The following is a 24,686-nucleotide window of genomic DNA, read 5'->3' as shown; positions in this document are numbered from 1 at the left end:
CAGTAAGTGCATCGATGATGTGACACACACAAAGACCCGGCTAACTGGAAGACATGACAGGAGATGTCCATAGGCTGCCGAGAACGCCTTCAGAGCCAAGGATGAAACTGATCTGAGAACAACGAGAGCCAAACTTTCCCCTAGCATCAGTAAAGCAAAACAGGAATACACACAAAAGATAACCTGCCATTTCAAAGACAGCAGAGACACATAGAGCATTCCCATCATGTGCATATAGCAAATTCTACTACAGCGCAGTCAGAGCCAGACAGTAACGGAGTACATTTACTTGAGTACACCAAGCACCTCATAACATCTATATTGTGCTTTTATCTGATGCAAGTGTTTTGATATGAAATAAACATAATTTGCATGACATGGTCAGTTCTGCTGGTCAGTTTTGACCTACGCGACAGCCCTGCAAAGTACCATCCACACAGCTATTCGGCTGCATTTTTTGACAGTTTTCAAGTTCAGTTTATTTCTTTGTCCCAAATGGGCAATTTGATTGCAGACAGGATCACATACCACACGACATAAATAGGTCTGACAATGCCTAAAAAGTCAGTAAAACCAAGATAAAACTTAATTAAATAAGTTAGATATAAGAGGAGGAAGTGAATGAATATGGGGGGGGGGGGGGGGGTCACTAAATGGACAAATCTATCTTTTCCTGTTGTGTACATTCAGTACTTGAATAGAAAAGGGGATGAAGGAATTTTTGCACCTCTGTTTAAAAGCAATAGGATGCCAACAGACGCAAGCCAGGTGGCAGCAGCACGTATTCAGAATACAGGGGATGGCTTGTGTCTTGATATATTTGTATCGCTTTGTTGAACACCTGCTTATTAAAATATTCGGTGAGACTAACAAACTTCACTCCCACTATCTTACTGGCCACATTAACTATCTTGAAAAGTGCATTTTTGTCTCTGATGGTGACATTTCCATACCAGCAGATAATGGAGAATGAGGATTGACTCAATAAAAGCTTTGTAAAACAATGCCATCAATGTTTTGTCCACCTGAAACTTAGCCAGTTTCCTAAGTGCAGAGAGTCTTTGTTGCCCTCTCTTGCACACCGAGGTGGTGTTCAGGTCGAACTTAAGCCGGTCATCAATCAAGGTGCCTAGGTACTTGTAAGATGATACAATTTCAACATCTTGATCGTTGATGACACTGTGCTTTGGAACAGGGGGAAGGCGTCTGAAATCTATGGACATGTCCTTGGTTTTACTGATGTTCAGATGCAAAAAAGCATCTTCACACCATGACACAAATTCATTGATAACAGGGCCATGCTCATTCTCATGGGAATTCAGGAGACTGACAATTACAGAGTCATCTGCAAATTTTAGAATGTGCCTGTTGTCATACTGGCTGCGGCAGTCATTGTTGTACAGTATGTACAACAGGGGGGAGAGAACACACCCCTGAGGTGAGCCTGTGGATGATGTTAGGCCACTGGACAGCACTTTATTTACCCTCACTCTCTGAACTCTGCTGAGGAAATCAAGTAGCCAACCAATCAGGCTTGGGTCAAGGCTAAAGTTGTTCAGTAGTTTCTCAATCAGTAGGTGGGGTTGGATGGTGTTAAATGCCGAGGAGAAATCTACAAAGAGCAACCTTGCATGATTCCCACTTTCCTCCAGGTGTTTATAGAGAAGACTTAGTAGAGTGATGGTAGCATCCTGCACCCCCCTCTTGGCCCTATAGGCAAACTGGGAAGGATCCAAGAGAGGTTGCACCTTGATTAGGAGCTCAGCTTTAATCAGCTTCTCTAAGGATTTTGCAATAGAGATTTTGGATGCACACAAGTTCATGGATCAAACCAAGCACCTCATAACATCTATATTGTGCTTTTATCTGATATATGCAATGATATATGTAGGCTACCTCATGTGCAAAAATGGGAAAATAACATGTATTTAAAAATATTACAAATGTTGCAAGCTTTTGACTTTATAGTCAAGCAGGTGATACATCTTAATAATTCAAGCATGTTTCTCATGTTATATATACAAATATTTTTGTAATTTTGAAATTATAGCTATTTCTGTAATTAGACTACATGCCCCATGACGTGTAGCGTTCATTTCAACGCTGCTTTATAACAATGGCGCCGAATTTGTAGTTCATTAAAACGGCTTTGTATTAAAACATAAACAAATTATTGTTAGGATGCAAAACACTGGCACAGACGACTTTTGCTGGGTATAATATGTAGAGAAATAGTTAAAGCAAGTTAGTACATGACTCATTGGCATTCAATGAAAAGAAGTATAATTCCACAAAATATCGAAAAACGTGTACAGTAGGCTACTTCTGACCCTTGTTGCTAGGCAACGCCCCGTAGGCCTACCTGCTTGGCTGAAGAATAAGAAGGCTCATTATCCTAATCTTTGCTGTTCAAAGCAACATATAAATATATAAAACGATATAACACTTAAATTGAACAGGGAATAAATTAAGATGTTGATCAGACTGTAATAAGGACAAGCAATAGGCTAATAAACAAATGCCCATTCAATCAATGATATAATAACAAGTTGCTTACTGGACTATGCATGTTGAACAAATGTGCCTTTAGACCCCTTTTAAAACACTGTAAACTATCACAGGAACAAAGAGCACTGTGCAACTTATTGCACCCACATGGAACCACTGAGGAAGAGTCTTGAATTTAGCGTTCATGAGTGGTCGACAGAACAAATGGTAATCAGAAGACAGCAGTGGGCGGTTGGGGAAGTACATCTTGATCATTGAATTAAAATAACAAGGAGCAGATCCAGTCAGTGTCCTATAGGCCAAAGTGAGAGATTTCAATGTAATGCTGGCTACTACAGGGGGAGTGTAGAGAATAGGCCTAGGAGTGGATATGCATGCCCGATATCCATACCCCATCTTCCTCCTTGCTGGAACAGTTGGCTCATATATGTATTTTCACTGACACATTATCTATGTATCTATCTAATTTGAATTATGATAGCCATAGTACATGTGAGATTACAACAATAATACAATACAGAGTAATACAAACTGAAATGACTAAATGAATGAATTCCTTTATTGTTATTGCATTGGGAAAGAAGCTATTTCTAAATCTGCTAGTGCTAATCTGCTTGTTTTTAGACTCTGTAACATAGGTGGCTAACTGTTTCCAATTGTCCTGTTCTGTTCATGGTACACCAAAACTGTCACACTTGGATATTGAATCAATTACGATGAAAAACACGTAGCTTATCAACAAAGAAAAGTGAGATTGCTTTATGATGATAGATGCTTTACTTTTCCAAAAGATGTTGACACATTAAAGGAAATGACATGTAGTATTCATTGTGATCCTTCTTTATGATCTGCCGCGCTGCTGCTGGTGGTGTTTGTGGTGCTGGTGGTGTTTGTGCTGCTGTTGGTGTTGCTGCTGGTGCTGGTGATGGGGGTGATGGTGGTGCCTCAACAGACTGCTGCAGCTCAACAGATTAAAGGAAAAGCACATTATTGTTAGATATGTGTGTACAAATCTGTTTTAGTCTGTAAAACACACTGGTATGCAAAAGGTTTTAGACAGGTTCATGCATTTGTATATATACCTGGAGATTGTAATACGCATTGTATGAGCGTACCACCTGCCTCAGCTTTTCAGCAGTGAAAGCTTTACGCCCTTCACCTTTTCCATAAAAAATGGCAAACAATGCATCATTACTGGTTTTATCATATACTCTTATGAAAAGTCAAATCATGTTGCAACAGCTGTGTGCATGCAGTTGAAACAGTAATAGTTGGTCAATATTAACATACCGTCACTGACTGAGGCAAAGGGCAATTCCTCAGGCCACCAAGGCGGCCTGTGTTGTGGCAGATATTCAGACAGAGACAAACCCTGACTCAGTGCTGAGATAGAAGGGTGTTAAAGTGTAATCAGATTCAGTAGTCTGCATCATTTTGATCTTTAAATAAGGAAATTGAAAACATACAATGCCAGTCATACCATGTTCTTTTATCAGACGGCCAATTGCCATCCGGCAATGTGTGCCACTGATATCAGGGTCAACGTATGGCCTCTCACCCCCCAAAGCATCTGTAAGACAGTACGCTCAGTGTCATTAAAAACAAATGTTAAGGTTCCTTTTCTGAACTTCAAGAAAGGATTGACACAGAAACAAACCTTAACACCACTTTCATTTATACATACCACTTGACACACCCCTATTAGTGTACATGTTTAGCAGCTCAGCCTTCCTGTCATTGGTCCAAAAGGCCTCAAGATACTTTGGCCCTAAATGAACCGTAAAAAAAACCCTTAAAATCCATTATCAATTCGGTTTGTGTTGCCATGTCAATATCATTTTTATCAAAACTCAGGGCCAGATTGTGACCATACTAAAATAATTGTTCTTCCATTGAATGTCATCTTCGATAGATCTCATCATTGAAATGTTGTTGAATAAAAACATATTACATATACCTGTGAAATTAACGGTGGGTGACTCACTGCTGAAGTCAACCCATACGGCAAAAGCCAGGGGTGCTCCAGCCTCACCACCGCACCAATTCTTCATCTGAAAACAATATTAAAAATATTATACTTTCCCTCTCTTTTAAAAGCAGCCTCCCTCCCTTTCTTTCTTCACTGCACCCAATATTAGCATGAATTGAGACATGTCCCACTGTATTCTGAAAGCCTGACCTACTTTCCTGCAGACTTTTGCATATCATATGATCAGTGTTCATAACTCTATACATGGCACTATTTTGTATATTGGCGAACGAGGTACACATATGATAAGTTTTGAGCTCCAACTCAAAGGCAAAGCAGTTTCAGCCATGCAAACCATATATTTTCTGAAAGCTGGTCAGTTGTAGGTGTGATTTAACATACATTAGGACATGTCATGTGGTTACTATGGTCATATTGTGGTTGTTGCTAGGGTAAATTGAATGGTTGCTATGGTGTTGCTAAGGTAGATATGGTGGTTGCTATGCAAAATAACATGGTTGCTATGGTGGTTGTTAGGGTAAGCATGTTGGTTGCTATGGTGGTTGCTAGATTGACATTATACAAGTGGTTGCTAAGGTAATTAAGATGGTTGCTAGGGTGTTGCTAGGGTAATTAAGGTGGTTGCTTGGGTGTTGCTAGGGTACATATGGTGGCAAAATAACAAAGCAGTGGAATTGCTAACGTTTAGCCATTTTTACATTTTTAGCCAAAAAACTCACTTATGTTGGTCTGATCAGTATGAAATCAGAATATGTTGAACAACGGGACATTACAAACAAGCCAGGCTCAGTTTGGAGTCGGTGGATTATTCCCGGAAGGAGATAAACGGTTCGAAACATACAAGGTTTCCCTCTTCTGCCGCGGTAACGCTAGGTGCTAGAGGGATGGGACCAAGACGCACGGCACCGCCTTGAGGCCCCTGACAACTGTTCCAAAGGTGGGATCTCTGAGACACCCACAAAAAAAACTGTGAAGGAAAAACATAAAAAAAGTTGACCACTCCCACTTCAGAGGTGGAGTTTTGGGTGGTAGCATGGAGCTACGAGGCTGAAATTCAAGTCAGACCTTCTGCACATGACCCACATAGAGCGTGCAAAGTTTCATCGCTCTAGCTGTAACGCAAAGCATTGTGCCTACTTTTTTGGCAATTTAAAGCAACACCAAAGAACTTTTCCTCTGTCGCACGCACTATTTGTTTATCCAGCACCAGCTTTGCAAATAACAATGTCCACAGACAAGGTAGAATATGTTGCATGATTTTATGAAAGTACGATGTATTGCGACATCAGATGCAAGTCAAATTTGTAGTTTCTCATGTCTCATTCCATCGAACTACATATCCGCTACCCGATCCGGCAAACTTACATAGTGCGGTTATAGCCGATAGAGGGCCTCGAAGCGGATGCAGAAAGTGCCGTTCACCCTGTTACGAGTTGATGAACCACTGAAACGATTTTGGAAACACTATTTTAAGGTACAAAAAAAAACTCTTTGGTGTTGCTTTAACATTTAGCCATTTTTCAATTTTTAGCCAAAAAGCACACTTATGTTGATCCGATCAGTATGAAATCAGAATATGTTGAACAACGGGACATCACAAACAAGCCAGGCTCAGTTTGGAGTCGGTGGATTATTCCCGGAAGGAGATAAACGGTTCGAAACATACAAGGTTTCCCTCTGCTGGCGCGGTAAAGCTAGGTGCTAGAGGGATGGGACCAAAACGCACGGCACCGCCTTGAGGCCCCTGACAACTGTTCCAAAGGTGGGATCTCTGAGACACCCACAAAAAAAACTGTGAAGGAAAAACATAAAAAAAGTTGACCACTCCCATTTCAGAGGTGGAGTTTTGATATGTCAAAGTCAGTAGGAAGGTAGGACATGTCTTAATTAATTGACATCTAGAGGCTATAGGCTTTCAGAAAATATATGGTTTAGGTGGTCAATTCAGCTGTCCCTTAACAGTGTAGGCCTAAATATATCAGCTGTACAATGCGTTTCTCGATCTACAATATGGGCCTATGTACGCCTTATGATGCACCAAAGTCAGTAGGAAGGTGGGACATGTCTTAATGTATATTAATTGACATCTAGAGGCTATAGGCTTTCAGAAAATATATGGTTTAGGTGGTCAATTCAGCTGTCCCTTAACAGTGTAGGCCTAAATGTATCAGTTCAATCTACTTTCTACAATCTGTAGAAACAATCTAAATCTACAATATGGGCCTATATTTAGCACAGCGACAACCATATCTAGCAAAATCACAGTAAAAGTAATGTAAAAGTGATGTAAAATACCTGCCAATTGTCCTCTGTATCCACCGCTGCAGTAGACCATGATGTGAGGATGCACTCCATAACACAGCTGTTAATGGAAGCAAGGACTGAGGTGTCAAGGCCAGCATGCTTCAGCCTCTTCAGGAAGTTGACAAATGAGTAGCCAAACAAGGACAAACAAGGCCTTGCTTACATACTGGCTGTCTTGTAGTTTGACACCACTCTCCTTTCTGTGAGTGTTTTGTTGGTGTAATTTAATGAAATGCAACCCATACATCAGGATATCAGGAGCAAGGATCTGTGAAAACATAAGTAGAGGGGAGAAAAAAAAGACATAAAGATATGTCGAGAAAACATTGCAGCACCATCCCTAAACAACACATCAGGACACCTTTCTTTCCTTTTTCATTTGATCACTACTGCAATTCATACACCTTGTACCCTTGTATACAGGTGAGACAAGGGTAAAACTGATGTGGGTATTTATTCTATTATAGAATAGGCTACTAAAATATAACTCCACAACTTCAAGTGTCAACACTGTAGTTTTGAAGGAGTATTTGTAGTTCTTATGCAGGAAAATCAGTATAGGCTACTTTGGACATTAAAAGCTGCATGCACTACGTAGTACACTCAGAAATGCATTATTTTGGAGATAGAAATGTTGCTTTGTTTTTCAGAAAAACCGTAGTAGCATAACAGAATTTTTTGTCACATGAATTACCCAGACCCAAAGAAACAAATAGCTTATTACGTGAAACTGACCTGCTTATAATTTAATGTCAAACACCATCTCAATCACCATCGCACTCATTTCGATAATTTAACCAAATAACCATAACAATTATTTATTTGGCTAATTATCACGCATTTGTCCACGTCTTTTACCATTATAAGACATTCACTAAGAAATTGCACTAATTTCGCGTGATTCTAGTTGTTTTACAGCATGAAGGGTTTTTGGTCATGATAAGTATACCTATATTTTGTTCGAAACAACAAAAAACAACACCATTATTATTATTATTTACTAAATTAACGTAGTTTAACTTACCTTACCCCACATAGCCAGCCAGCTCTCGCTCTACGATGCGTTTCCGCTTTCTTGTGGTGGCGTGTGTCACATGACAGCAACCAGCCTATCACACTGGGGCTGTTTCCTTTTTCGAGCGTCGCCCTGGGATCGTCGCACACAGTGACGCGATGCACAAAATTGCGCCAAAATATCAATAGCAATGAAAAAGTACAGTCTTAATATTTTATATCCTTGCTCAAATTTGTAAAATAATGAGCATAAATCTCCGAATGAAAGAAACTTGGGTATATGTAGCCATTACATTTAAACACATCACTTCCCAGAATGCATCTCTTTGCCAAAGAACTTTATTTCCACCTTAAGCAATATAAACATTTCTGCAGTAGTGTATTACATTTATAACAACTTCATAATCAGTATTGAGACGAAAGAACTAGTGCTATCAGTAAGCTATTCTTTTTAAGTTGACATTCTCTGGGGATACGCTTCTGACATGGGCTTTGTTTACCTAGCAACGGTTACTATGCCTCGCTGAAATGAGAAGTGAGAACGTTTTTATTAAATATCCCACTTAAATGAGGGCATAATTTAAGCCAACGGCAAATATGCAGTCCTGAAACGACTGTAATTATTCAATATCCATGTATCCCAAAGTTATAAAAGTCAGTTGACCGAAATCTGTACTCAGTTGTTGAAACGGGGGATCCGTGTGTGGGCCACGGAATATATTGTCATTAACTTGCATTGGAAAGAAATCCGTGTGTGTTTCACGGAAATGTCAACTTCCGTTGAGCGAAATCTGCACTCAGTTGTTGAAACAGGGATGGAATGCAACGCCTGACAGGCTAACATTACACAGACACTAAAAAAGGCAATAAAAATCGAACTGAATGTATCAAAAGTGTGTTTCCCAATAAGATAACAACATCCGTTGAGCGAAATCTGCACTCAGTTGTTAAACGGGGATCCGTGAAATAGCCACGGAATATATTGTCATTAACTTGCATTGAAACGAAATCCGTGTGTGTTTCACGGAAATGTAACTTCCGTTGAGCGAAATCTGCACTCAGTTGTTGAAACAGGGATGGAATGCAACGCCTGACAGGCTAACATTACACAGACACTAAAAAAGGCAATAAAAATCGAACTGAATGTATCAAAAGTGTGTTTCCCAATAAGATAACAACGTCCGTTGAGCGAAATCTGCACTCAGTTGTTTAAACGGGGATCCGTGAAATAGCCACGGGATATGAGTGTCATTAACTTGCATTGAATCGAAATCCGTGTGAGTTTCACGGAAATTTCAGTGATTCCGTGGGCCCACCACGGATTTTGAGTTAAGTGTCCGTGGCTATTTCACGGATTCCCGTGAGACCAGGTTGTCCTCAATGTTAAATAACATTTAGAGGACTAACAGGCTAGAGTAGGCGCCCTATCTCATAAGATTCTATCATAGAGGGAGTGGGGGCGCCGTGAGCGCTGAGTGAGCAGGTACGAGTAGTGAGTTTTCGTCTATGGAAAAAGATGGATGAAGCAAAAAAGCTGTAGTAGTTAAATAAGTGGATGGTGAAAAGCAACAGGTAGGATTTAAAGTGTGACATCTGTGCCTGGAAGCACACGTTTCATGTTCATGTTATAATAACATGAACATGAAAGCAACAGGTAGGATTTAAAGTGTGACGTCTGTGCCTGGGAACATGAAACGTGTGCTTCCAGGCACAGACGTCACACTTTAAATCCTACCTTGCTTTTCACCATCCACTTATTTAACTACTGTCGCATCCCTTGACATGCCATCTCATCTTCCCTTTCTTTTTCTATTTTAGCCCCCGACAGCTTTTTTGCTTCATCCATCTTTTTCCATAGACGAAAACTCACTACTCGTACCTGCTCACTCAGCGCTCACGGCGCCCCCACTCCCTCTTCTATGTCAAAATTCTATGATAGAATTTTATGAGATAGGGCGCCTACTCTAGCCTGTTAGTCCTCTAAAATGTTATTTAACATTGAGGAAATGCAGAAATGATTTAGAAACAGTAGCTACATATAGAATACACCAAATATATTATTATTTTTATTATTATTATTTTTACCATCGCTTTGGCGCCCCCATGGTTCTGCGCCGCATATAGCGCATACCCACTTTTTGCGCCACTGATGTTATTCATGTTACCAGACTAACTAGAGTTTGCTAAGCATATGCCGATTGAAACCGCCTATATTCCATTCAGATAGCTAGGTGGCTACCATGCTCATACTGCACTTTTAATGGCAAACTGCAAACAGAAATGTCACACTAGCAACAAGTCATTACATGATTCCATTTCCTAACAATGAAGACTCCTTGTAATAACTTAATATTGTGCTGTCAATGTGGCGCAAACAAAGGCTAGAGTTGAATCAGTCTTATCCTTTGTGAGCAACAGCTGGCAAAAGAACATTATGAGAACCGTTTAGACTCTCTTAAAGTGACAATGCGACATTTAACAATACTTTAAGTTCAAATCGGCAGAATTTCTTAAAAAATAATAATATGTAATACATTTTTGGCCTTTTGTTTTACTTGTTTTACTTTTACTAGTTGTTTGCGTTTTTTTTGGGGGGGGGGGGGCGCCAATTTGTTGTTGCATACCCCTCCAAAAATGGGTAGCTGCGGCCCTGTATGCAGTAATTTTTTAAGTATATCAGGCTTGATATGAAGCAGCAACACGTTAGACTGCGCAGTCACAGTGCAGTTCCACAGGGCGGTGTTGGGGGGGTGTTGGGGGGGGGGGGGGTTAGGGTAGACAGGATCCTAGGTTCCTAGGTTCCTGGCTGGCTGGTGGGTGGGGGGGCTGTCAGTGATGGGAGAGTGGGTAGAGTGTTCAGCATCCTGATTGCTTGGTGGATGAAGCTACTTGCAAGTCTGGTGGTGCGGGAGCGGAGGCTCCTGTACCTCTTTCCAGAGGGCAGGAGGCTGAACAGTTCGTGTGCAGGGTGGGTTGTGTCCTTGACAATCATTAGTGCTTTGCGGGTGAGGCGGGTGGTGTAAATGTCCTGCAGGGAGGGGAGTGGTGCTCCAATGATCCTCTTAGCTGTGTTAACAATGCGCTGGAGGGTCTTCCTGTTCTGATCTGTGCAGCTTCCGCCCCACACTGTGATGCAGCTGGACACGATGCTCTCGATGGTCCCTCTGTAGAATGTGGTCATGACGGGAGGCGTGGCACTTGCCTTCTTCAATTTGCGCAAGAAGTAGAGGCGCTGCTGGGCTTTCTTCGCCAGTGATGCTGTGTTGGTGGTCCAGGAGAGGTCGTCGCTGATGTGCACCCCCAGAAATGTTGTGCTGCTCACTCTCTTCACAGCATCTCCGTCGATGGACAGTGGTGGCAGTTGTTTGTGGCCTCTCTGAAAGTTGACAACAATCTCCTTGGTCTTGCTGACATTCAGCAGGACGTTGTTGTCTTTGCACCATTTAGCCAGCAGGTCTACTTCTTCTCTGTAGTGAGCCTCATCGCCCTTAGTGATGAGGCCCACCAGTGTTGTGTCGTCCGCCAACTTCACCAGATGGTTGGAGCTGTGAGTTGTTGTACAGTCATATGTTAGCAGTGTGAAGAGCAGGGGGCTGAGCACACACCCTTGCGGGGCCCCCGTGCTCAGGGTCAGAGTGCTTGAGGTGTTGTTCCCGACACGTACTGCTTGTGGTCTCTGCAACAGGAAGTCCAGCAGCCAGTTGCAGAGGGAGGTGCTGAATCCTAGCTTGTCCAGTTTGCTGATGAGTTGTTGTGGTATTATGGTATTGAATGCTGAACTGAAGTCTATGAACAGCATTCTCACATATGACACACATGGCTTCTGGTTGGCCCGAGTGGTGATGTGTTTTATTTCTGTAACATCATCGATGCATTTGGTGATGTAGGAGGTCACAGTGTCTGTGTATTCCTCAATGTCAATGTGGTTGTTGTGGGTGGCAGCTGTTCCCAGTCTGTTGTTTCAAAGCATTCCTGAAGTTGTGAGACGGCCCCCTCCGGCCACACTCTCACCTGCTTCAGTACTGGTTTGGTGACTTTTGCTCTTTGTCTGTATCGGGGCAGCAGCAGGATGTTAATGTGGTCTGACTGTCCGATGTGGGGGAGGGGTTTGGCTTTGTAGGCTTCTTTCTGTGGGGTGTAAACAAGGTCCAGGGTGTTTTGTCCTCTTGTTGGGAAGTTTACATGTTGGTGAAATTTTGGTAGTACAGTTTTGAGATTGGCGTGATTGAAATCTCCATCGATGATTGTGAAGTCAAGTCAAGTCAAGTCAAGTTTATTTATATAGCGCATTTCATACACAGAGGTCATTCAATGTGCTTTACATAAACAAAACCAAACAATAATAACAAATAAAAGCATAGAAGGGCAATATAGTCAAAGAATAGTTAAAAGGTAAAGATCAAAGTGAAGGCATCCGGGTGTTCACTTTGAGCTGTATCGGGCCGTCAGTGAACAACATTCAGTGCCATGCTCCTGTCACTGTTTTTGTTGCTGGGGGGGATGTACACCACGACCAGCAGAATTCCCTGGGGAGGTAGAAGGGTCGGCACTTAATGATCATAAACTCCGCCAGTGGAGAGCAGTGTCTGCGTACTACCATGAGACATGAGACAGAACAATTATCCAACATTGCCACAGGAGCGGGACAATGAGTCACATTGTCCACACCCCTGATGTGACGTATGTCCAAGTGGTAGTGTTGCAGGAACAAGGCAAGTTGGGAATGTGTAGTGTGTGCAATTAAACAGGGTTAACCATGATCTAAATACCTCGGCCTCCCCAATTTTATGCGTTCGTCAAGGCCAACACAATAACACAACTGACGAACAGGTGGACCACCAACACCTATTGTTTTCTATGGTGTCAGTACAAGTAAATATATCTGAAAACAAAGCACAAAATGACTGAATCCAAAACTTGAGTTCTGAGCTTTTCTCTGAAAGATAACCTACCAGACTATCCAAATTAGCTAATATTTCTGAAAAGTCAAGCTTTGGCTGCAGTACTGGGTCAACAGTGCCACCACGGTCAAGCTCTGCTGCCACCATCGGATGACTAGGAAGCGCACTGTTGACCACAGCCACCGCAGCAGATGAGACATCCACACAAACCAGACCAAAACTGCGACCTGGCGAATCGTGAGACTCAAGCAAGTTAAGGTCACATAACTGGGTGGGTATATTCCTGTCGGGGGTAAGGAATGGGTAGTCACACTCAGACACGCTCAGACTCGTTGGAACCTAGAATAAGGGCCAGCAAATTTAGCACTAAATGGTGACTTGGGCATACGCAACAAAGCCATGACCTGATCGTATGGACTAAATGCTCGTTCTACCACTTGACCAAACACTTTTCTTATGTCTTGCTGGGCCTTACTCAAATTTTCACAGCCCATCTTCCAGGCCAGCATCAACCTCCGATGGAACCCCTTCACATTTTCAAACACATTCACTGAAGCTTTAAGCTCCTCCAAACCATCCTTCAACAAAGACAAAGGTCCCCGGACCTGATGGCCAAAAAACGAAATCAGGTCTGAAACCCATGCCAGTTTGCACCACCTCACATGCTGTCAACCCCAGCCACGGTACACCCTCCTCCCCATTACCTTGAGCAACAGCTACCTTCTCACAGGAAAGCCCCAAGAACAGTCAACAGGGTCGTAACATGAAATACTGAAGGATGTAATTAAGTGTCCTCCGTCTCATGACTAGAGCTTTCTTTACACATCCTTCATGCAGTGCTTGTGCCGTTATAATAGTGCCCCTCGTGTCATCAAACACCAAAAACCACAGACATGCAAACACACACACACACACACACACACACACACACGGTTCCACATCTACATAAAGCATCTCAAAGTTCCCTGACATGTGACGTGACCTTGTCCAATCAGAGATGTAGCTGCAACGCTGTCACTCGCTAATGAGAGTACAAATAATTGGGCTTGATTGGGCTGGCTTGGTGCCACAGCATTAGAATGATAGATGGGATTGGCAGATCAGACGAGAGGAGCAGGAAGCACTTAAGCCATAAAGCAAGGTCGTTTTCACCATGAGAACCACTCATTTGCAATGTTTTTTTCCAGTTGCCTTGGCGCAGTACATACAATGTCAATTATTACCAAAGGATGGATGCTTGCTCTTCCAGAGGTGACCATCTCCCCTCTCTGCTGTGTAGTAAATTGAGAGGAGGGCGCTAGCACATCAATATGCAGTGTATGTAGTTCATGGATTAACAGCAGAGTAGCAACCAACACCTCACTTTGTGCCAGATAAAAATATTGCTTATTTAGTGATAAAGATGTAATGTTTCTTTTATTCGGTGAGGGCAAACAAGAGAGAAAAGACACAATTAATGGTTATCACCATCTCAGAAATTATATTGATTGTCTGGTCTGCAAGAAATCTTTTTGGAATAAGAATTCAAGAACACATACTCCTTGTCTGACACTGGTAAACTCCTTGTGGAATGGATGCATGTCCCAAACCACATACCCTTCACAGTCACAAAATAGATCAAGTTTATAGAGACCCATTGGAGTCACGAGTAGTACTGTTTGAAGGTTAGTTGTGACTTGAGCTGAAGACGGTTGCTTGAGACCTCTATCTGAGTCAGTCAACAGGACAGTGTAATAATCCTCCAGGAGAATTAGTGGTGAAATATGCAAATGTCTTCTTGGAATGGAGGGAGTGGATTGGATGGACTGCACGCTCGTTGTCCTTCGTTTATGGGAAATGGTGCACTGGAGTCTGTGTGAGCATTGCAACCCTCTGAGTGCTGATGAGAGGCTGAGGGGGAGCAGCAGCAGCATCTCGGCCCCGGTGCTTTGTGCTCCGCATGCGTGAAACAACCAGGGAGTGCTGCTATGTGGGGGGAGCTCTGAACATTACAGCAGGCTAATTAATTACTGCAATAAAAACATGGAACATCGTTAAATACCAATTCCATTAGAGTTCTCCATTCCAAGAATATCAACCGACAGAGGAATGAGAAACCAAGGAAAGATCAAGGAAAATAACCCCAGACTGACACATTTTTAGAAAACAGTTACTCAGTAATATGCGCGCACACACACACACACACACACACACACACACACACACACACAGCCTGCTCTTACTTTCAATTAACATACAAAGCAATTATTAATGTCACAAGTGGTGTAGTGCTCAGAACATAAAGTGTTTGTGAAATCTAACAGGGTAAATTACAGTAATTGTCCAATTCCAAATACACAGAGCATAAAAGCAGAATATGTAAAGGAGACGTCATATCTAGCTCTGTGGTTGTGCATGTGCCTGGCATAATCTATCTGTGTGCATTCCGTCTGAGGAACCCTTTTAGAAAGTGCTTTGACATTTTCTGGTGAGACTTAACAATATCCTTCAGTGAAGGATCCGGTGTGAAGTTTCGATGGGTTCCTTTGAAAATGTTTTACTGTGTCATTAGTTGACAGTTTTTTTTAAGTGTTTTTTGACAAAGTAATCATCAATATTAAATGAAGTCGTCAAAACTCAGCCACCTCAGAGTGTTCACAGAAAGCTTCTCAAATAAATATTCCATATACGTACGTTATTTTAGCCCTTAGCATAACCCGGCTCCGTAAACAGAAGGAGAGTGCCACTTTCATATTGAAATGTCCTGAAACATTTCTGTGTGCTGTTTGACTTTATGTGTGATTGCCCTTTTGATTGAGATGTATAGATAACGTATGTATAGGCTTTTCCTCAGTATGTTTTCAGTTTGATGGCACGGCATTACCAAATATACCATATCCATACCATTTCCATACCAAATATACCATATCCATACCATTTCCATACCAAATATACATTATACATACCATCTCCATACCAAATATACCATAACCATACCACCAAATATACCATATCCACGCCATTTCCATACCAAATACACCATATCCATACCATTTCCAAACCAAATATACCATATCCACACCATTTCCATACCAAATATACCATATCCATACCATTTTCATACCAAATATACCATATCCACACCATTTCCATACCAAATATACCATATCCATGCCATTTCCAAAAACAGCAGCTGGTGGCCCAGCAAGTACATATTGATGGTGTTTGGAAGCTTGTTAGCACAGCAACACTTCACAAAAACACTTCTCACAGCTTCATCAAGTTATGCAAACTCTCCTACAGAATACATAAAAGTGATGTTTAAGATCTTCTGAGACATTACAGACATTACATTACATTACCAAAAGCTTTTACTAATTAAGACCTTTTGAAATGTTTGACTCTAGCACATAATTTTTTTGATTCCTTAATTGGAGCACCGTGAGCTACTTAGTCATCAAGAGGCCCATTATGAGTGAGAGAACTTTGATTGCCAGCGTCAAACCCTCTCCAGGAGCCCTCAAGTGGAGGGCTTTTGATGGCTGCTTTGGAGAGCCGTCTCTCAGCTCAGTAATGGCCTTCAATTTGGAGACCTTCCACTAACGTATTGCACCTCTGAGTAGCAAGGCATACCATCAGTGAGCATTGGAATCTAGTGGCCAAGATTATTTCAAGGGTCATGGTGAATGGGTTCAGGGCCTGTATCTCAACACCCTCATTTGCAGTGCGTATCACAAGGGAAGACAGAGAGAGAGCAGACGGCACTCCTGTTTGGAGAATGTACATTTCTTTCACCACATCAGTTTCTCCCCACAACCTTTGGTGCACTTTATATGCAATATTTCATGAAGAGGTTTTGCATTGAGTCCAGTTGAATCCCTGGGGACAGCTGGGCCTTTGCTTGAATGATTAATGTGAGGCTTTGTTCTGCTTGAAGGAGTCTTTTTTTCCCCTGCTCAAGCACCATTCAACTCTGAAAATGCTACAGGAATAAATAAGAGTTCCAGACCCCAGTGAAAATATTTCAAAGGGATGCGAACAATAGGGAGACCATCTCTGACCATAATTCATTACAGACTGAGAGATGTGGATGGGATAAAAGCCATTTAGCCTCAGCATTTAAAGTTGTTATTGCTGGGGAGTTTTAGGAACTGTACTGAAAGTCAGGCTACTCAGTACAATCGACTTCTGTATATCTGTATACAAAGTTTTGATATTATCATCTAGACTAAATGCCTTTTTTTGCTTTAAATGATTTTTGAATCAAGTTTTGGTTTGACAGTGTTTTGATTTGAGGTAAACATCTAAATGCATAACTAACACCTTGTGTGGTAAACACACAGTTGACTGCTCATTCATCAGTGATATCAAGATGTAGTGTGAGCTTAATCAATGTGATTTGTTGATTCAGTGAAAATAAGTGAACCACTGAGTCTGAGTGATAGGGACACTACTTACATATTGGTGATCATTAAAATGATGAACATCGTCAATGCCACTGGCCAGTCTCCTGAAATTGCAAGTAACTCATGCCAAAACTCATTATGTTTGTAAATACTCCAAGGGCCCGGTTAGCTGTGTCCAGGATGAAAGATAGGAGAGCTACACTAACTTTTGGTATGTGTGTGTGTGTGTGTGTGTGTGTGTGTGCGTGCGTGTGTGTGTGTGTGTGAGTGTGTGTTCATGTATGTGTATGTGTGTGTGTGTGTGTGTGTGTGTGTGTGTGTGTGTGTGTGTGTGTGTGTGTGCGCGCGCACGCGTGTGAGAGCAACCTGGCCATGAAGCATTCCGTGTCTGATTAAAGTGATGAAAGAGGCAGCATTTACTGCAGTCCATCTGGTGCAAAGTTGATTGCCTTAGGGATGGGATTGCCTAGGCAGCCGGCCTCATGCCATCAACTCTAAGTGCCACTGGCTGGAGTTGACCAGCATCTTGATGCTGACCCCTTCCACTGGCTCCAAAGGACACTATAAAAGGTGTTGCCTTTGCAACAGCAGTCTGAGATCCCTAACCACAGATACATACACACTCTCATGCCAACGAGTTGCAATGGGCCAGACAAGGCCTTTTGGCACGGGAGCCCTCCATAAACTCTTCATGATAGACCAAGTCTGCTGGGGGTGGTGCACAGGCCCGTGGGCAGTGCTAATCTTGTAACCTCCGAGGTGAAAGGGAAAGTGCTCTTTTAAACAGCCTGGCAGCTGAGGTGTGTAATATTTATGATGGGAGACACGTGTGGGCACAAGGAGGTGAGATGTTCTGAACGCCAGAGTCGGGGCGTTGATGGTCTATTTGGCACAGGCTAACGAGGTCCATGAAGTGTGCTGACTTCAATTATTCATAATGTAATGTAAAAGCAGTGAAAAGTTTTTATGTGCTCCAAAAAATGCCAGCATGGCAACTGCACTAGCTCCAACCCAATTCCATCAGACGTCATAAAGCACACTTTTAATATATCATTTGACAGGGGAGATATCAACTTCAGTGTACAATCTTTCTGGAATTTAAGGGTCAGCTCTAAAAAACATAAAAGTGTGGCTGTGGAAACTCAGTGCAAAGATAGCCACATTTTCCTCTGAAATGACTTCCTGACAACAAAATAATTTTAATGTCAATAAAAAGTATTCTCATCTGAAACATGCAATGATTTGTTAACGTTCCCCCTCTCCCATGAAATCCTCCTGTCAAAAACCCAAGGGCTCAGATGCTAAAACCCGTTTAATCTTCCCCACAGAATTACCCCAACATCCATTACTGAGCGAGTGCAGAAAGCACAATGTGTGCTCATTGCAAGCCTACATGGAATCATCAAAGGTGATGCAGAAGCTGAAGTTAAAAAATACATCAAAGAACCTCATTCATCTTTGGAGCCCAAGGAGAGGGGGAAATCAGATATAGACAGCACTTCTTTGTTTCGTGCCCTTGTATGATTCTAGTCACATGAGATTTTTTTCTGACTGAGAAGGATGGATATTTCTTCTTCGTCTCATGTATGGCCTGTGCCCTTGAAACTCCAAGGTCACATAACATCTAGCTTTTGCCATCCCTACAGACAGGTCACATTTTTACACACTTTTTGCTATGCTATGGGTACATTTCCGGTAAAAACAGTGTCATTTTAGCAAAAAACTGTCCTTTTCTATCAAATACATAGGATAACTGATGATTTTAAAACCCTAAGTATTTTTCTAACAATTTAAAAATGAATTGAAAAAATGATCATTTTGTCAGATATTTGTCAAATATCAGAAATCATCAAATTTCCTGTAAACATAAACCTCTTACAGGTTAAAATACAGTTCAAATAAATTGGGTACCTTAACTTAAACAGATTAAAACATATGGCATTTAGACATTTTCCCAAAAACTCAATTATAAATTCAATGATATCCCCAAAATGGTGATTTTTGGGCCTGCACTTTTGGCTAAGCTAGAGTTTTTTTCCCCCATTAAAAACATTTTGACAAATGTTAATTGATATAAGAAACAAGATAGTTCCATAAAGGTGATGGAATTACAAAAAATACTATTTTATCGGCTATATTGTTACTATTATTATATTAATAATAGTAATACTTAGAGCTGCTGAGAGAAAATGAGGTTAATCCAGAGATGGAAATGATCTTAGTAACTACCAGTCTTTGCTATCATCTTTTTCATTCACTGTTACACTTTCAAAAAAGACATTCTATCAGAACAAGATTGAGAGCGCAACTGACAGTAGAAAACTTTTTTCAACTTTCAAGTCTCTTCTCAATCCTCCACCACTGCCATCAGCTACTTCACTGTCAGCAGATGACTTTGCAACATTTTCACTGAAATTTGCTTAAATAAGTGCTCAGTTTGATGAGCCTATTAGGAGAAATCAAAATAAATTCAATTATATCCCCAAAATGGTGAATGTTTGGGCCTAAACAATCACAGGAACGGAGAGCACTGGGCTACTCATTCCACTCAACGAGGAGCCACTAAGGAAGAGTCTAGAATTAGATCTAGCATTTATGGCTGGTCGACACAACAGATGCTCATCAGATGACCGTGAGTGGTTGGGGATTCACAGCTGGATCATAGAATTGAGATAGCTGTAAGCAGATCTAGTAAGTGTCCTATAGGCCAATGTAGAGTAACTAGGAGAGGAGTTACATGTGCCCCCTTTACCAGCCCCCTCTAGTTTAAATAGGGGCAATTCGTCAATTGTGTCTATTACAGCCACATTAGGACGAATTGCCCCTATTTAAACTAGAGGGGGCTGGTACAGAGGGCCAAATGCCCGCCCTTCTCAACTGCTATTCTGGCCTGAAGATGGAGCTCTGATAACAGATTTTTTAGTAGCAGATATTGCACCAGAAGAGGGGTTGCTGGGGACAGATTTTTTATGTAAGTTTGGAGCTGTGGTTGATTTAAAGGGGGGGTCCTGTGTGTTAATGAGAAAGCAATTGTCTTTACAACTCATCCATTCTTTAAAGGAGAACAGGCCGGTGACTGTGGAAAAGGATCTTGTTATTCCTCCTAGGAGTGAAGTGATCATTCCAGAGATCATCAGCGGGGCCTGTTTGGAAGGTATGGAAGGCATGCTGGAACCCTCAGGAGCCCTTTCAAATTATTGTGATGTATTGGTTGTTAGGGTGGTCAGTAGAGTAGATAAGGGTTTGATACCAGTCAGGCTTATAAATGTGGCAGAACATCCTCATACACTGAAACAGGGCATGTCGTTGGGCACCTTCTGCCCTGATGTCCATGTGGAGGAAGGGCCGATATTGGAGACTTCTGAAGATTATGTAGGTTGGTCTACAGAGTCTTTGGTGTAAAAACTGGGACTACATAATAGGGGCTTCAGTGAATCTGAGATGCAGGGGATTAATGGCCTTCTTTCCACTCATTTGTCTGTCTTTAGTAGAGATTTGGGGAGGACACATCTGATTCTTCATCAGATTGACACTCGACAAGCGACACCCATTAAAATGGCTCCACGGCGTGTGCCGTTACATTTACAACAAAAAGTTACTGACCACATTAAAGAGATGCATGAACGGGGTGTGATTCGGCCATCTGTAAGTCCCTGGGCTGGCCCTGTGGTCCTTGTTAGAAAGAAAGATGGCGGGCTACGCTTTTGTGTAGACTATCGTAAGCTTAATGATGTTACACAGAAGGATGCTTACCCTCTCCCACGTATCGATGATGCTTTAGATAGTCTGACTCATGCAAAGTGGGTTTCCACCCTCGACTTGGCCAGTGGTTATTGGCAGGACAGCTTTTACCACAAAGAGTGGCCTATGGGAGTTTAACGTGCTTCCTTTTGGCCTGACTAACGCCCCCAGTACGTTCCAGAGATTAATGGACCTCGTATTAGCTGATTTACAGTGGACAACTTGTCTAGTGTACCTTGATGACATCATTGTATTTGGCCGCAGTTTTCAAGAGCATTTAAGTCGACTGGGTGAGGTTCTAAATAAACTACATGCAGCCCATCTGAAAGTAAAACCATCTAAATGTAATTTGTTTTCCACTAGGGTACAGTATTTGGGGCTTATTATTTCCGCTGAAGGGGTAATGGCCGATCCTGCAAAGTTGGAGGCAGTACGGTCATGGGCAGAACCTAAAAATCAGACAGAAGTAAGGAGCTTTGTGGGATTGGCCTCATATTATTGACGGTTCTTTAACAGGCGATCCCTGTCTCTGCTGATTCTCCTGCCTCTGCTATGGCCCCGGCCCCTATCTCTACTGTAGCTCCTGCCCCTACCTCTGCTGTGGCCCTTGTCCCGGCCCCTGCTGTGGCCTTTGCTCTGGCCCCCGCCTCTGACTATGCTATTGGACAAAGATGTGATTTAAGTGGGGTGGTGCGACCGGAAAGGACAACAAATCCTCCAGCATTGACAAAGGACTATGTCTTATAAAAGAGACTCGAGGACGAGTCTTTTGTTAAAGAGGGGGGTAGTGTGATGACTTTGACGATGAATGCAGTTACGCAAGTCACCACCTGTTCATGAGATGAGGGTTTAATTGAGTAATTGAATGAGGGACACCTGGACAGTGAGTCGTTTTAAGAGTCGAGTGCTGCTTTGTCAGGTAAGGCTGAGCAGCGGGATGTTTTTCGCGGAGCAGTGGACATTGTTAACTCATTGAGTGCCTTTCCTTCCCATGCGTTTAGTGCCAAAAACGTAATATTACGTTTTTAGCTTTTTTTTAAATTACGAAACTAGACACTCTAACACACCTTATATGTGATTTTGGGAACTCTGTGATGAATGGAGATTAAATATATGACGATCGAAAACTCATGAAAACGCACAATCTGGACATTTTATCTGGACATTTTACATCCGCTTTGGGTCGAATCAGTGACTCATGCACGTCAGCTCAAAACCAGGCCATTTTCGTGGGTCTATCACTAGGTGGCTGTCTCGCCAGGTCTCGCTAGGTCATTCCCGGAAGCTTTACAGGCAACACTTCATATTTCATGAAAGACGTTATATCTCGATTTCTTGAAAAAAACCAGCGATTTTGATGAAAACTAGCCACTGTTTAGCTTGGGATTTCTCAGGAACAGAGGCGTGTAGAAATACACGATTTGCACGGAGCTTAAAGTCTCACCTTTCAAACGAGCCATTGTATGTGTTCATAGCTATAACACAGAATATGCTGTGGCTGTACAAAAATCATCAACAATGATCTGGATTGCTGGCACTCTAGGACAAAGCTTCCGAAAACAGCTTGGCATTCAAAGAGTTAAGCGCTTGTACGGGGAATGAAAGTTGGGGCTTTTGAACTGAGCAATTATAAGACTTTGGAGTAATCAACGCGGGACACTTTGCTGTGGATTTAGGCGGTGCATTTGTGTGCTTTTTTTGGACTCTTTTTGTGGGCATTCGGGACGCCGGTGCCCTCGGACTGTGTTTGTTTATGTTTGAAGGAAATTTGAGGATTTCTGATATTTGACAAATATCTGACAAAATTATATTTTTTTAATGATTTAAAATTGTTAGAAAAATACTTAGGGTTTTTAAATCATCAGTTAACCTCTGTTAAATATGTATTTGATAGAAAAGGACAGTTAAAATGACACTTTTTTTACCGGAAATGTCCCCATAGCATAGCAAAAAGTGTGTAAAAATGTGCCATTTTGGAATACGGCAGCCACATTGGATTTTTGGACAAAATTCAACATGCCCCAAGTTTTAATCTGTTCCAATAGGGGTTCTGACCAGGAATCCATGGAGAAAACTTTGACCAAAAAATAGGCCTAATGTTTCCAGCAGATGACCTGTCTACTACAGACATTCTCACAAATGCTGAGTCCCCTTATCTCATCAACAGTTTATTTGCACTATCTGGTTTTAGAAATCTGGAAGAGGAAATGGAATCTACGACTGCATAGCACGTCTGAGTATTGCCATGACGTATGAAGTTTTGTTTTCAGCTGAAGAACTTAACTGATCTTTGAAGCTCCAATAAAACAGAATAATTTAGAGGGATGACAAAATACAAGACAGACACCGGCTGAGAGAGTAACTGAAAACGTACGCAAAACAGTCTCTGCTGCTACAGTAGTCTGCATGAGCCCCGTGGGCGAGCGAAACAGGAGATGGTAATTGTCAAACTTCCCTGGCTAAGTTTTCTCAAAGCAGTCCCGGCGCGATGTTGTTCATCCTCTGTGACAGCCAGGATCTTCTGCAGCTACCAATCTGCATAAAGATGAAGCAAGAAGGTTGCTGTGGTAACCATGGCTAATTAATGAATGAGGGGGAATTTCAGAAAATGCCATATGTTGGCCAAAACTGCTGTAATTAGACATCTGGGGAAGGATGTAAGGTGAGAGGCAAGGTTTGAAGCAACTTTCAAAATCCCTCTCAACAGTTGAAATCACTGAAAGTATGGAGTTGCACGTTGCGGTTTTGCATGATGACAGCCACGTGATAACGCTGTGTGAGGGTGATGTAAGCTTGCCTCGTGTGCGCTGGTGACTAGTCTCTCTCCGGGGACTTTTCCGCTCAGCCCGTTCTCGAGCTGATTATAATGAAACGGCAGACATGACAAAGCATCTCAGCTCTCCCTCTGACAGTCAGCTGTCGGTTTCCCCTCCCATGCTGACATGCGGGAGTGCAATTAGCCAGTCCTCCCTAATGATGGGGATTCTCTGCGCACAATTAAATCCTGGCCCACTCCCTTCCATGCTCAGGCGTCACAGTAAGTATGGGAGAGGAAGCCCATGAGTGTGTCCATGCAGACACACCACTCCTCCATGGCGGCCATCACTCAGGCTCCTGAGCAGAGGGACAGGGGTCGGCTGAGGAGAGGTCCCCTCGCCTGGGTGGAGATGCAGAGATGCAGAGTGGTGCATAATAATAAAGGGCAGTTTGGATCCCTGCTCTCCACAGGACAGGGCTCTGTGACACAGGATGGAGCCACCCCCTGACCTCTGCTGGCAGTGTTTTCTTTCTACCTCTGACAGTTTACACCGAGGGTCACCAGCCTGTCTGTCTGGAATACAGTGAATCAATCAGCCAGAGAGAGAGAGGGAAAGAGAGACAGAGAGAGAGAGATCAGGGGGAATACACAAGTGAAACAAAAATAAGTGAATTCAGCTGACTTTCATGGGCAGGAAAATGCACGGCCACCTGACCACTGAACCAGATGCCAGATGCCCATCTTCATCACCGGTCATGGCAGGACCAACGTGTCGCTGTGACATTTGCCAGAGCAAGCCAAAACCTCCAGGCCCCTAGGCAGCTGTCACTTCTCTGGAGCTCAGAATAATCTCACATTCAGACAACTGAACCTCGCTCGTCCCTCGGCATCGCCTGCCACAGTAGCCTCGGCTAATCGCCAGTCAGTCCGGCTCAGAGTCACGCAGGACTGCCTTCATATCTCAGCCCAGCGCATGAGTCACCTTAAACTACTGTACGGATGCTATATGGTAAATGCTAAAGGCCACATTGATCTGCCCACGGCACCACATGCTCCGTCCAAATGGCTAAACTGAACTTGAACTT

At 42.5% G+C, this 24,686-nt stretch overlaps 1 long non-coding RNA gene across 4 annotated transcripts; it reads right to left on the bottom strand.

Moving 5' to 3' along the window:
- Positions 1-3,040: 3,040 nt before the first annotated feature.
- On the bottom strand, positions 3,041-8,043 carry LOC143110278 (uncharacterized). Of its 4 annotated transcripts, XR_012984110.1 has the most exons (9): positions 7,827-8,043; positions 6,966-7,070; positions 6,794-6,860; positions 4,466-4,559; positions 4,193-4,276; positions 3,989-4,078; positions 3,799-3,891; positions 3,591-3,667; positions 3,041-3,464 (listed from the first exon to the last, which is right to left on the bottom strand). It is a non-coding gene; the product is annotated as an uncharacterized LOC143110278 (long non-coding RNA). The 4 variants fall into 4 exon arrangements; XR_012984109.1 differs by having other exon boundaries at positions 3,041-3,470; positions 6,794-7,070; XR_012984107.1 differs by having other exon boundaries at positions 6,794-7,070.
- Between the last annotated feature and the right edge of the window lie 16,643 nt (positions 8,044-24,686).

This window comes from Alosa pseudoharengus, unplaced genomic scaffold, assembly GCF_046254945.1.
Source record: "Alosa pseudoharengus isolate Yale_2024_CS ecotype anadromous, Long Island Sound unplaced genomic scaffold, YU_APseudo_1.1 YU_APseudo_1.1_scf_7, whole genome shotgun sequence".
NCBI lineage: Eukaryota > Metazoa > Chordata > Actinopteri > Clupeiformes > Clupeidae > Alosa > Alosa pseudoharengus.
This window is presented reverse-complemented; position numbering and strand designations above follow the sequence as displayed.